The sequence below is a fragment of the Nerophis ophidion genome, linkage group LG02 (genome assembly GCF_033978795.1).
Source record: "Nerophis ophidion isolate RoL-2023_Sa linkage group LG02, RoL_Noph_v1.0, whole genome shotgun sequence".
Taxonomy (NCBI): Eukaryota; Metazoa; Chordata; class Actinopteri; order Syngnathiformes; family Syngnathidae; genus Nerophis; species Nerophis ophidion.
The window spans coordinates 6087117-6102116 of NC_084612.1; the positions used below are offsets into that span (position 1 = coordinate 6087117).

The window sequence follows — 15000 nt, forward strand, 5'->3', positions numbered from 1 at the left end:
CAAACATCCCAAAACAAGCTAATCCGGTTACTTTTAGACCTCCACCCCAGATCACACCTCACTCCAACCCACTTCTCCAAAGTGGGCTGGCTCAGGGTGGAGGACAGAGTAAAACAACTTGCACTGAGCCTAGTCTATAAAATCCGCTACACCTCCTTGATACCGAAGTACATGTCAAATTACTTCCTTAACGTAAATGACCGCCATAACCACAACACCAGGGGGAGCTCCACAAACCACTTTAAACCCAGATTTCGATCTAACAAAGGTCTTAACTCATTCTCTTTCTATGCCACATCAATGTGGAATGCACTCCCAACAGGTGTAAAATTAAGTGCATCTCTATATTCCTTCAAAACCGCTCTAAAACAACACCTCCAGGCAACTTCAACACTTTACTAATACCCTCCTCCATTCACACATCCCATCTCCCCGGATTATAAACAACTCAAATGTACTTCTAATGTATATACTTGTTATTATGCTATCTGAACTCACTATGTTCTCTGCTGGCTGTACATATCCTACTAAATAAGACCTACACTGTTTCAATGTCAACATTTCTCTGTTGATGCAATTGTTGATGACTGAAGTTCTGATATCAACCAAAGCTCCTCATCCCACCCCCCGGATTGTAAATAATGTAAATAATTCAATGTACATACTATGATGATTAACTTGTGTGATGACTGTATTATGTTGATAGTATATATTTGTACCATGAATTGATTAACGTTAAAGTTGAAAAACTTATTGGGGTGTTACCATTTAGTGATCAATTGTACGGAATATGTACTGTACTGTGCAATCTACTAATAAAAGTATCAATCAATCAATCAGTCTCTCTGTCGCTCCCTCCCCCGGCTCCGCTGTAACGGTCCGGGCCGAGGAGACGTATCGCGGGCTGCATGTTTGAGACCCCTGCTCTAGAACTTTGTTGTAAAAAGGCTGGCTGCTCCGGAAACACTCTGTGGAAATGCTCTCCACCCACAGTGCTTGGTGCTTCGTCTGAGCTCCTGTGACTTAGATTACCATAGTAACTCATTAGATTCCCATAGCGGTGGCAGAGGGGTTAGTGCGTCTGCCTCACAATACGAAGGTCCTGCAGTCCCGGGTTCAAATCCAGGCTCGGGATCTTTCTCCTTGGAGTTTGCATGTTCTCCCCGTGAATGCGTGAGTTCCCTCCGGGTACTCCGGCTTCCTCCCACTTCCAAAGACATGCACCTGGGGATAGGTTGATTGGCAACACTAAATTGGCCCTAGTGTGTGAATGTGAGTGTGAATGTTGTCTGTCTATCTGTGTTGGCCCTGCGATGAGGTGGTGACTTGTCCAGGGTGTACCCTGCCTTCCGCCCGATTGTAGCTGAGATAGGCGCCAGCGCCCCCCGCGACCCCAAAAGGGAATAAGCGGTAGAAAATGGATGGATGGATGGATGATTAACAATATTAACTATGAAGGATAAAACACTGAATATCAACAACATATGAACGTCACACCCCCTCTCGTTTCGACATACTGTACAACAGTGCTCTCAAACACGCGGGCCAATTGCGGCCTGCGAGACGTTATTCTGCAGCCCCCACCTTAAAACGAAAGTTTAATGTTAGTGCGGCCCGCAAGTTGTATATGAAAGGCGCTTGACAGCGTTGTGTGCGGAGCTGAAAGAATCTATTAATCACGGTGTGCTATATGGCTCTCGAGGGCGGAACATTGACGTCACTTGCGTGATGCAAGTAGAAAAACGTTTTGCCGCTTTTCCACCGGACCCGCACGCGCTCTTCCTCCCTCGCTGTCTCTCTCACTATGTGTGTGTCTATATGTGTGATAAAATGGCAACCAAGGTGATCAAAAAGGTCAACCAAAGAACGAGATTCCTCTACAGAATCTCCTCTCTGGTCAACAAAAGCACCTTGAGGATTCTAGCGGGAACTCTCATTCAACCCTTCTTCGATTACGCTTGCACCTCCTGGTACCCCAGCACCTCCAAAACCCTCAAATCTAGACTCCAAACATCCCAGAATAAGCTAATCCGGTTACTTTTAGACCTCCACCCCAGATCACACCTCACTCCAACTCACTTCTCCAAAGTGGGCTGGCTCAGGGTGGAGGACAGAGTAAAACAACTTGCACTGAGCCTAGTCTATAAAATCCGCTAAACCTCCCTGATACCGAAGTACATGTCAAACTACTTCCTTAACGTAAATGACCGCCATAACCACAACACCAGGGGGAGCTCCACAAACCACGTTAAACCCAGATTTCGATCTAACAAAGGTCTTAACTCATTCTCTTTCTATGCCACATCAATGTGGAATGCACTCCCAACAGGTATAAAAGTAAGTGCATCTCTATATTCCTTCAAAACCGCTCTAAAACAACACCTCCAGGCAACTTCAACACTTTACTAATACCCTCCTCCATTCACATCCCATCTCCCCGGATTATAAACAACTCAAATATACTTCTAATGTATATACTTGTTCTTATGCTATCTGAACTCACTATGTTCTCTGCTGGCTGCACATATCCTACTAAATAAGACCTACACTGTTTCAATGTCCACATTTCTCTGTTGATGCAATTGTTGATGACTGAAGTTCTGATATCAACCAAAGCTCCTCATCCCACCCCCCGGATTGTAAATAATGTAAATAATTCAATGTATATACTATGATGATTAACTTGTGTGATGACTGTATTATGTTGATAGTATATATTTGTACCATGAATTGATTAACGTGGACCCCGACTTAAACAAGTTGAAAAACTTATTCGGGTGTTACCATTTAGTGGTTAATTGTACGGAATATGTACTGAACTGTGCAATCTACTAATAAAAGTATCAATCAATCAATCAGTCTCTCTGTCGCTCTCTCCCCCGGCTCCGCTGTAACAGTCCGGGCCGAGGAGACGTATCGCGGGCTGCAATTGGCCCGCGGGCCGCATGTTTGAGACCCCTGCACTAGAACTTTGTTGTAAAAAGGCTGGCTGCTCCGGAAACACTCTGTGGAAATGCTCTCCACCCACAGTGCTTGGTGCTTCGTCTGAGCTCCTGTGACTTAGATTACCATAGTAACTCATTAGATTCCCATAGCAGTGGAAGAGGGGTTAGTGCGTCTGCCTCACAATACGAAGGTCCTGCAGTCCCGGGTTCAAATCCAGGCTCGGGATCTTTCTCCTTGGAGTTTGCATGTTCTCCCCGTGAATGCGTGGGTTCCCTCCGGGTACTCCGGCTTCCTCCCACTTCCAAAGACATGCACCTGGGGATAGGTTGATTGGCAACACTAAATTGGCCCTAGTGTGTGAATGTGAGTGTGAATGTTGTCTGTCTAAGCCGATGAGGTGGCGACTTGTCCAGGGTGTACCCCGCCTTCCGCCCGATTGTAGCTGAGATAGGCGCCAGCGCCCCCCGCGACCCCGAAAGGGAATAAGCGGTAGAAAATGGATGGATGGATGAGTAACTAATTAAATAACCAGAGTAACTAGTATATCATGCAAAAGCGCAGATTCCAACCATTGAAATACTTTGTATAGTTCAAGACTTACGGTCATTTGAAAACATCACTGCACATCATAATGGCAGCTGCAGTTTCCATTTTAAAAATTAAGAAAAAATGATTTGGAAATGTCCGGCAGGCCAGATTGCAAAGGTTAAAGGCCTACTGAAACCCACTACTACCGACCACACAGTCTGATAGTTTATATATCAATGATGAAATATTAACATTGCAACACATGCCAATACGGCCTTTTTAGTTTACTAAATTGCAATTTAAAATTTTCCGCGAAGTGTGCTGTTGAAAACGTCGCGGTATGATGACGCGTGCGTTTGACGTCTCGGGTTGTAGGGGACATTTTTTCCCAGCCCGATCAAAACTATAGGTAGTCTGATTTAATCCCATAATTACACAGTATCCTGGACATCTGTGTTGCTGAATCTTTTGCAATGTGTTCAATTAATAATGGAGAAGTCAAAGTAGAAAGATGGAGGTGGGAAGCGGTGTGTTGTAGCTGCCTTTAGCAACACAAACACAGCTGCTGTTTCCTTGTTTAAAATTCCCGGAGGTGAAGCTTTACTATGGAACAGAGCGGTCAAGCGAACATGGTTCCCGACCACATGTCAACCGGCAAGTTTTGGTGATAAAATTGTGGTAATAAGTCGGCTCTTACCGTAGTTATGAGCGGAGCTTGCGTCCTCCTGCAGCTGCTGCGGACTATTACTTCCTCCCACCGGAGACACTGGCGGTCACTACACCCGTGGCCACACCCCTCCGACTTTCAGGTACCATATAATCTCACTAAAACACTAGTAACACAATAAGCAGATAAGGGACTTTCCAGAATTCCATCCATCCATCCATTTTCTGCCGCTTATTCCCTTTCGGGGTCGCGGGGGGCGCTGGCGCCTATCTCAGCTACAATCAGGCGGAAGGCGGGGTACACCCTGGACAAGTCGCCACCTCATCGCAGGGCCAACACAGATAGACAGACAACATTCACACTCACATTCACACACTAGGGCCAATTTTAGTGTTGCCAATCAACCTATCCCCAGGTGCATGTCTTTGGAAGTGGGAGGAAGCCGGAGTACCCGGAGGGAACCCACGCATTCACGGGGAGAACATGCAAACTCCACACAGAAAGATCCCGAGCCTGGATTTGAACCCAGGACTGCAGGACCTTCGTATTGTGAGGCAGACGCACTAACCCCTTTGCCACCGTGAAGCCCACTTTCCAGAATTATCCTAGTAAATGTATCTAATAACATCTCAATCGCTCCCACTGTCCTCGCCTTTTTTTTTCTTTCTAGTCCTTCACTCTCACTATCCTCATCCCCGAATCTTTCATCCTCGTTCAAATTAATGGGGAAATTGTCGCGTTCTCGGTCTGAATCGCTCTAGCTGCTGGTGGCCATGATTGTAAACAATGTGAGGAGCTCTACAACCAGTGACGTCACGCGCACATCGTCTGCTACTTCCGGTACAGGCAAGGCTTTTTTATTAGCGACCAAAAGTTGCGAACTTTATCGTCGATGTTCTCTACTAAATCCTTTCAGCAAAAATATGGCAAAATCGCGAAATGATCAAGTATGACACATAGAATGGACCTGCTATCCCCGTTTAAATAATAAAATCTCATTTCAGTAGGCCTTTAAGTCTGAAAAGTTGAACATGTTGGATCGGGCTACTTCAAGGAGCTCTTAGGGGTGACTTAAGATGGTTGTCAAGAGCTAAAAACAATAGATTTCTTTGAACAACACAAGCGCAGTATTCTCTCTTATGATGCAAAAATGTCTCAAATGCCGCAAGAACCTTCAAGCAGTCTGTTTTGCTGGGAGGAGGAGGAGGAACGGCAACAGAAGCCATGATGGCCAACCTGCCATCCTCCATCTTTGGCTGTTTTTTAACAAAAGGCTTTTTCATTCCTCTCCACCCTCCCCCTTCGCTCCCCCCCACCCCTCCTCCTCACCGGCCGGAGGGGACGCTCTCGGCCGCCCAGACGCTTACAGACAGATGTCCTTGGTGGAGCACAACATGCTCTGCTTGACGTCACAAGCAGCTCCGGGGCTGTGAAGGAAGCTAAAAGGCTCCGTGGCCTGCAAAGACCGCACTATAAAGGGCCGGACCCTGCATGACGGCCCCCCCCAACACACAGCAGGGAGCCTCTCGGTATATTGACATAACATATGCCACTGATGGTGAATGCCTTTCCCCAGAGAGTCTTAGTGGACTGCATACATTTTAAACAAGACTGCTACAAACTATTCATCACCGTATACCAACAGCACGGATCTTTTCTTATGTAGAGACAAGCCCATTTCAAAAATATAAATTCATTATATATATTTTTCTTTATACAGTGCACTGACAACAGCCCATCTATTCAGGTTAATTTGTGTCTTTATGACGAAAACTTTTTTTTTTTTTTTTTACACTTTTTTTACATTTAATTTTTTGTCTTTGAATTTTGAGAACTCAACTTTTTCACATGAAATTATGCTGACGATTACATTAAATAAAAATGTGTGAGCAAAATGTGCATGTTCAAAAATTCAGATTGTTTGTATGCAGTGTTTTAGAATTATTTTTGTAAAAATTCAGTTTTTTTTTAATAAAAATTTAGTATTAAAATAATTGCATAACAATTTTGTGTAAAAAAATATGCACATAATTCAGTACAGAAATATTTGTTTTACAATTATTGCTGCACTAAATTTCTACAGTTCAGTTCAGTTTATTTTCAGTCTAACAAAAACATATTCAAACATAGATCACGATTCAAAAATGAATAACATGACTGAAACAGGCAGAAGCAAAAAAGCTTATATGCCCAACATAACATTTTTTACATTCAATTAAGTTACCTTTTCTAATAATTTTGTAATACAAAAAGAAATATAGTCATTCAGCATTTACATTTAAGTTGCCCTTTAACAAATAATACAAAATATGTACTTACACACATACACTTTTTTGTAAATAGATAAACATACATACCTTCTAAATACAACATTTAACCAAACAAACATACATTTCTAGTTCACATAACTTTTTAAAATACATTGTGACATGTTCTTTTTGAAATTAAATACTGAGTCACTCATTTTTATTTCTTTACCAACAGAATTCCACAAATTAACACCGAGAACAGATAAACATCTACGTTTAACAACTAGTCTTGCTTTTGGTAAAATAAACTTAGATTCATCTCTTAGATTGTATTTGCTGGTCTGTAGAGAGAAGTATTTTTGAATTCCTTCAGGAAGAGTATTTATTTTTGCTTTGAACATTGATTTTTTTCTGCACTGAATTTTTTCAAAAATATGTTTTTTCCATTACATTTTTATATACTGATTTTGTATAAACAGATTTTATTTTATTCAATTAAATTGTCAGCATATTTTAATTTTTTCAGTTTTTTCAATTCAGTACCCAAAATTCAAACTCACAACTTCAGTTGGAAAAATTCAGTGCAATTTTTAAAAAAAAAATAAAATTCACTATAAAAAAACATGTATAAAAAAATCAGTACAAAAATATGTGTTGCTTCAAAACTCAAGACTGACCAGTAAATTAAGACTGGATCAATCAATCCTGTCTCAGAACCAGCCAATGAGGTGCTTTAGTCCTAAATTACCAGATGTGGCTCTTGAGTTTTGAAGCAACTAATATTGCTGCACTAAATGTTTTACAATTATTTCTTCTGCACTGAATTTTTTTTACACAGATACATTTTTTTTTTAATTACATTTTTAGATACTGAATGTGTACACACAGATTTTCTTATTCAATTAAATCGTCAGCATAATTACATTTTTTTTTTTTAATTAAGTACACAAAATTCCAACTCACAACTTCAGCTGCATAAATTCAGTGCAAAAATGTTTTTTGATAAAAATTCAGTGTAAAAAAATATATGTGCATAAAAATCCAATACAGAAATATTTGTTGCTTCAAAACTCAAGTCTGAAGCAATCAATCCAGTCTCAGAACCAGCCCATGGGGTGTTTTAGTCCTAAATTACCCAGATGTGGCTCTTGAGTTTTGAAGCAACTAATATTTCTGCACTAAATTTTTTACAATTATTTCTTCTGCACTGAATTTTTTTTTTACACAGATTAAATTTTTTTTTTTTTTACATTACATTTTTAGATACTGGATTTTTATACACAGATTTTTTTTTATTCAATGAAATTGTTATCATAATTAAAAAATGTTTATCAAAATAATTCACTCCACAAAATTCAAACGCACAACTTCAGCTCCATAAATTCAATGCAAAAATTGTTTTTGATAAAAATTCTGTGTAAAAAAAATATAGATGTGCATAAAAATTCAGTACAGAAATATTTGTTGCTTCAAAACTCAAGACTGACCGGTAAATTAAGACCGAAGCAATCAATCCTGTCTCAGAACCAGCCAATGAGGTTCTTTATTCTTAAATTACCAGATGTGGCTCTTGAGTTTTGAAGCAACTAATATTGCTGCACTAAATTTTTTACAATTATTTCTTCTGCACTAAATACATTTTTTTTAAATCTACTTTACATTTTTGGATACTGGATTTTTATACACAGATTTTTTTTATTCAGTGAAATTGTCAGCATAATTAAATGTTTTTTCTCAAAATAATTCAGTCCACAAAATTCAAACGCACAACTTCAGTTGCATAAATTCAGTGCAAAAATGGTTTTTGATAAAAATTGAGTGTAAAAAAATGTATATATGTGCATAAAAATTCAGTACAGATATATATGTTGCTTCAAAACTCAAGACTGACCAGTAGATTAAGACTGAAGCAATCAATCCTGTCTCAGAACCAGCCAATGAGGTGATCTAGTCCTAAATAACCGGATGTGGCTCTTGAGTTTTGAAGCAACTAATATTGCTGCACTAAATTTTTTACTATGATTTTTTCTGCCCTGAATTTGTTTTACAGATTTTTTTTTTTAAATTATAATATTTTTAATTATGTTTTTAGATACTGAATTTGTATACACATTTTTTATTCAATTAAATTGTCTGCATAATTAAAACATTTTATTAAAAAAATTCAGTACACAAAATTCCAACTCAAAACTTCAGTTGCATAAATTCAGTGCAATTGTGTTTTTTGATAAAAATTCAGTGTAAAAAAATAATATATGTGCATAAAAATCCAGTACATAAATATTTGTTGCTTCAAAACTCAAGACTGAAGCAATCAATCCTGTCACAGAACCAGCCAATGAGGTGTTTTAGTCCTAAATTACCAAATGTGGTTCTTGAGTTTTGAAGCAACTACTTCTGCACAAAATTTTTTACAATGATTTTCTTCTGCACTGAAATTTTTTCTAAATGATTACATTTTTAGATACTGAAATTGTATACACATTTTTTTATTCATTGAAAATAATAATACATAAATAATTAAATAAAGAATAATAAATAATTCAGTCCACAAAATTCAAACGCACAACTTCAGTTGCATAAATTCAGTGCAAAAAAGTTTTTTGATAAAAATTGAGTGTAAAAAAATGTATATATGTGCATAAAAATTCAGTACAGATATATATGTTGCTTCAAAACTCAAGACTGACCAGTAGATTAAGATTGAAGCAATCAGTCCTGTCTCAGAACCAGCCAATGAGGTGATCTAGTCCTAAATAACCGGATGTGGCTCTTGAGTTTTGAAGCAACTAATATTGCTGCACAAAATTTTTTACAATGATTTTTTCTGCCCTGAATTTGTTTTACAGATTTTTTTTTTTATTATATTTTTAGATACTGAATTTGTATACACATTTTTTTATTCAATTCAATGGTCAGCATAATTAAAACATTTTATTAAAAAAATTCAGTACACAAAATTCCAACTCAAAACTTCAGTTGCATAAATTCAGTGCAATTGTGTTTTTTGATAAAAATTCAGTGTAAAAAAATAATATATGTGTATAAAAATCCAGTACATAAATATTTGTTGCTTCAAAACTCAAGACTGAAGCAATCAATCCTGTCACAGAGCCAGCCAATGAGGTGTTTTAGTCCTAAATTACCAAATGTGGTTCTTGAGTTTTGAAGCAACTATTTCTGCACAACATTTTTTACAATGATTTTCTTCTGCACTGAAATTTTTTCTAAATGATTACATTTTTAGATACTGAATTTGTATGCACATTTTTTTTATTCATTGAAAATAATAATACATAAATAATTAAATAAAGAATAATAAATAATTCAGTCCACAAAATTCAAACGCACAACTTCAGTTGCATAAATTCAGTGCAAAAATGTTTTTGGATAAAAATTGAGTGTAAAAAAATGTATATATGTGCATAAAAATTCAGTACAGATATATATGTTGCTTCAAAACTCAAGACTGACCAGTAGATTAAGACTGAAGCAATCAGTCCTGTCTCGGAACCAGCCAATGAGGTGATCTAGTCCTAAATAACCGGATGTGGCTCTTGAGTTTTGAAGCAACTAATATTGCTGCACTAAATTTTTTACAATGATTTTTTCTGCCCTGAATTTGTTTTACAGATTTTTTTTTTTATTATATTTTTAGATACTGAATTTGTATACACATTTCTTTATTCAATTAAATTGTCTGCATAATTAAAACATTTTATTAAAAAAATTCAGTACACAAAATTCCAACTCAAAACTTCAGTTGCATAAATTCAGTGCAATTGTGTTTTTTGATAAAAATTCAGTGTAAAAAAATAATATATGTGTATAAAAATCCAGTACATAAATATTTGTTGCTTCAAAACTCAAGACTGAAGCAATCAATCCTGTCACAGAACCAGCCAATGAGGTGTTTTAGTCCTAAATTACCAAATGTGGTTCTTGAGTTTTGAAGCAACTATTTCTGCACAAAATTTTTTACAATGATTTTCTTCTGCACTGAAATTTTTTCTAAATGATTACTTTTTTAGATAAGGAATTTGCATACACATTTTTTTATTAATTGAAAATAATAATACATAAATAATTAAATAAAGAATAATAAATAATTCAGTCCACAAAATTCAAACGCAAAACTTCACTTGCATCAATTCAGTGTTTAAAATAAGCTTTCATGATAAAGAGTTTAGGGATTTAGGGACGGCGTGGCGCAGTGGAAGAGTGGCCGTGCGCAACCTGAGCGTCCCTGGTTCAAATCCCACCTAGTACCAACCTCGTCCCGTCCGTTGTGTCCTGAGCAAGACACTTCACCCTCCTGATGGGTGCTGGTTGGCGCCTTGCATGGCAGCTCCCTCCATCAGTGTGTGAATGTGTGTGTGAATGGGTAAATGTGGAAGTAGTGTCAAAGCGCTTTGAGTACCTTGAAGGTAGAAAAGCGCTATACAAGTACAACCCATTTAAAGACACAAATCAAGCTTCATACCACCAAGTCCAAGTCCAAGGTATTTTTGTCATTTTAAAGCAATTCGACCACAACCCATAGGGGGCGCCACCAGTGTAATTTCCAGTTGGGATTCTCTCCCTGTTAGCGTGCTCCATGGCCGAATGTGCGTGGACATATTTGCGATGGGCCTATCTCATTCACCTGACACCCACATGGCCGACTTCTACGCGAACATCTGCGAGCTGCGTCTCCAGGGCTTCCTTCCTTCCATGCGAAGTGCCCGGCAGTTATACGCAGCAACCAATCAGATTTGGCTTCTCCCATCTGCACGCCGACACCACCAAAGAGTTGAGGTTTGACCTGCTGTTGTACATACGCCCGTCTCGCATTGAAAACACGGCGGGGAAGCTTCAACCGCCTTTTACACACTGTAAACATTGTATGTACTGTGAGGCGTTTTTGTCATGTTCATAGGAAAATCATGAATTCATTTATGAGAGTACATGTTCATGATGTTGTGCTGGGAGCTCTCATTGTCTCATGGCCCTGAGGCTTAGTGGCTGTACCTCGTGTTATAATATTCCATATTCATTATACAGTATGCAGGCGCGGAGGCTCACAACACAGTATAGCAGCATTACTACAAGTGTGTGTAACAAAGAGTACCCTATATTTCGGACTATAAGGGGCACCTAAAATCTTTAAATTTTAAAAAAAATCAACAGTTCCCTCATAACCCGGTGTGCCTAATGTACGGCATCATTTTGGTAGTGCTTACTGACCTCAAACCAATTTTGTTTGGTACACGGTGTAATGATAAGAGTAACCAGTAGATGGCTGTTATACATAAGAGATACAGTGGGGCAAAAAAAGTATTTAGTATTTAGTGCAAGTACTCCCACTTAAAATAATGACAAAGGTCTGTAATTTTCATCATAGGTACACTTCAACTGTGAGAGACAGAATGTGAAAAAAAAATCCAGGAATTCACATTGTAGGAATTTTAAAGAATTTATTTGTAAATTATGGTGGAAAATAACTATTTGGTCATCCATTCAAAGCTCTCACTGATAGAAGGTTTTGGCTCAAAATCTCACGATACATGGCCCCATTCATTCTTTCCTTAAGACGGATCAATCGTCCTGTCCCCTTAGCAGAAAAACAGCCCCAAAGCAGGATGTTTCCACCCCCATGCTTCACAGTAGGTGTGGTGTTCTTGGGATGCAACTCAGTATTCTTCTTCCTCCAAACACGACGAGTTGAGTTCATACCAAAAAGTTCTATTTTGGTTTCATCTGACCACATGACATCCTCCCAATCCATTTTGGTATAAACTCAACTCATCGTGTTTGGAGGAAGAAGAATACTGAGTTGCATCCCAAGAACACCATACCTACTGTGAAGCATGGGGGTGGAAACATCATGCTTTGGGGCTGTTTTTCTGCTAAGGGGACAGGATGATTGATCCGTGTTAAGGAAAGAATGATTGGGGCCATGTATCGTGAGATTTTGAGCCAAAACCTCCTTCCATCAGTGAGAGCTTTGAATGGTTGACCAAATACTTATTTTCCACCATAATTTACGAATAAATTCTTTAAAATTCCTACAATGTGAATGCGCTATACTTGTATAGCGCTTTTCTACCTTCAAGGTACTCAAAGCGCTTTGACACTATTTCCACATTCACCCATTCACACACACTTTCACACACTGATGGCGGGAGCTGCCATGCAAGGCCCTAACCACGACCCATCAGGAGCAAGGGTGAAGTGTCTTGCTCAAGGACACAACGAACATGACAAAGTTGGTAGAAGGTGGGGATCGAACCAGGAACCCTCAGGTTTCTGACACGGCCGCTCTGTCAACCGCGCCCTGCCGGTTGGCAGAGGAAGTGTGGATTAATGTCTACAATGAGCAAGTTCGAAGCAGGGTTTTAAGCATGATACTGATAAAGTATGTTCCTCGGACTACGACGCGCCCCCTCCTGGCATCGTAACGCGCCTGCTACAAATTGTTCCTTCACTGCTTCGCAGTTCACTTCGTTTTCAGTGCATCATGGATTTTAAAAAACGGAAAATAAAGTGGCAACTTGTCCAGGGTGTACTCCGCCTTCCGCCTGATTGTAGCTGAGATAGGCTCCAGTGCTCCCCGCAACCCCATAGGGAATAATCGGTAGAAAATGGGGAAAAGTAGGTATTTTCGGAACATCTACTTAATAAAACCAGCTCTCTTTTCAGTCGTGAAGATGCTTTGCCCACATGACATCATACAGGCAAACTATTGGCTAAGAGCCGACCAATCACAGAGCCCTGTGTTCTCTATCATAGTCATCAGTTCCTGTTTGCTACAGACGACTTCCATGTTGGCTCTGGTTCTTGTCAGAGAATGTTTGTATTTATTTGAATCCCTAAGACGACCTGCCTGCGCCTTCCAAGGCTTCTGGCACAAATGCTAAGCGCCCGAAGAAGTGGTTGACCATCGCAGAAAAGGTCAACCTCCTCATTTCAGGTGAAAAGAAGGTAGCTTAGCTACGAGCTACTATCTACTAACTGATATTTCAAAGACAATTCATTCTTGATTCGCTTCATAAAGGAGGAAAATCATCTAAGGACAATGACAAGAACTTTGTTCTCCATTTGGAAGCGGCCATCGTGAAACCGCCTTATCATCATTTGTGAGTACCAATATTTTACATGTTACAATAACTATTAGAGTGCGGTAAGTGCTTATGAGTGTGTGTAAGGTTAATAACAGTGCGTGGACCTAAAATCCAAACAATATTTATATAAATACAATAAACAGTATCTCGACTTTGTGGAAATTCCCCCACCGGGCGAGTCTGCAATGTAATCTTCCTGATAATCGGGGGGTAAATTGTATTTGTTGAGGCCGCACCATGCTTTGGTGTTGCAAAAAGTCTAATAAAAAGTTAATCATTGTTGTTTTCGGAAAAACTAGGTCTCGCCTAAATTGCGAGTCACTGTGGTGCTTTGAGTTCAACACAAAATTATATTTTAATCATCCATCTATCCATCCATTGTCTACCGCTTGTCCCTTATGGGGTCGCTGGAGCTTATCTCAGCTGCATTCGGGTGGTAGGCGGGGTACACCCTGGACAAGTCGCCACCTCATCACAGGGCCAACACAGATAGACAGACAACATTGTGAAGTGAAGTGAATTATATTTATATAGCGCTTTTCTCTAGTGACTCAAAGCACTTTACAAAGTGAAACCCAATATCGAAGTTACAATTAAACCAGTGTGGGTGGCTTAGAATGATATAAATGAGTAAAGTGTCTTGCCCAAGGACAACGGCAGTGACTAGGATGGCAGAAGCGGTAATCGAACCTGACACTCTCAAGTTGCTGACACGGCCACTCTACCAACTGAGCTATCCCGCCCATTCACACTCACATTCACACACTAGGGCCGATTTAGCGTTGCCAATCAACCTATCCCCAGGTGCATGTCTTTGGAGGTGGGAAGAAGCCGGAGTACGCGGAGGGAACCCACGCAGTCACGGGGAGAACATGTAAAACTCCACACAGAAAGATCCCGAGCCAGGGATTGAACCCAGGATTGCTCAGGACCTTCGTATTGTGAGGCAGATGCACTAACCTCTCTTCCATCGTTCTAATCAATAATAGATATATTTCACATTTAATTGATCTGTTGAAGGGGCAAACTACAACTTATCAATCAATCAATCAATCAATCAATCAATCAATGTTTACACTTATATATAGCCCTAAATCACTAGTGTCTCAAAGGGCTGCACAAACCACCACGACATCCTCGGTAGGCCCACATAAGGGCAAGGAAAACTCACACCCATAACTTTAAACTAGGTAAAAGTTGTTTTTTTTGGACGTGCCAGTCAGCAACTGGCGGCTCTCGAGCCGCATATGGCTCTTCAGCGCCGCCCTAGTGGCTCCCTCTTTCAGAGATGTGTGAAAATGAAAAAAAAAATTAAAATGTTTTTTAAATATTTTATGTAGGCGAACAAATATGACACAAACATTCCTAATTGTTAAAAAATCCCACTGTTTATGTTATACATGCTTCACTGATGAGAGTATTTGGCGAGCGCCGTTTTGTCCTACTAATTTCAGCGATCCTTGAACTCATCAAAGTTTGTTTACATGTACACCTTCCACCGACGCTG

The 15000-nt window shown here is 39.4% G+C and overlaps 1 protein-coding gene and 1 long non-coding RNA gene across 4 annotated transcripts in view; one reads left to right on the forward strand and one right to left on the reverse strand.

The window, feature by feature from the left end:
• The window catches only part of LOC133536309 (transcription initiation factor TFIID subunit 4-like), a 307989-nt gene that overhangs the window by 101547 nt on the left and 191442 nt on the right, over positions 1 to 15000 (reverse strand). The gene's annotated exons all lie outside the window — the stretch shown is intronic.
• The window catches only part of LOC133536323 (uncharacterized), a 26327-nt gene continuing 24486 nt past the window's right edge, over positions 13160 to 15000 (forward strand). The window contains exons 1-2 of the long non-coding RNA XR_009802450.1: positions 13160 to 13342; positions 13427 to 13508. This is a non-coding gene — a long non-coding RNA (uncharacterized LOC133536323). The remainder of the gene's footprint in view (positions 13343 to 13426; positions 13509 to 15000) is intronic.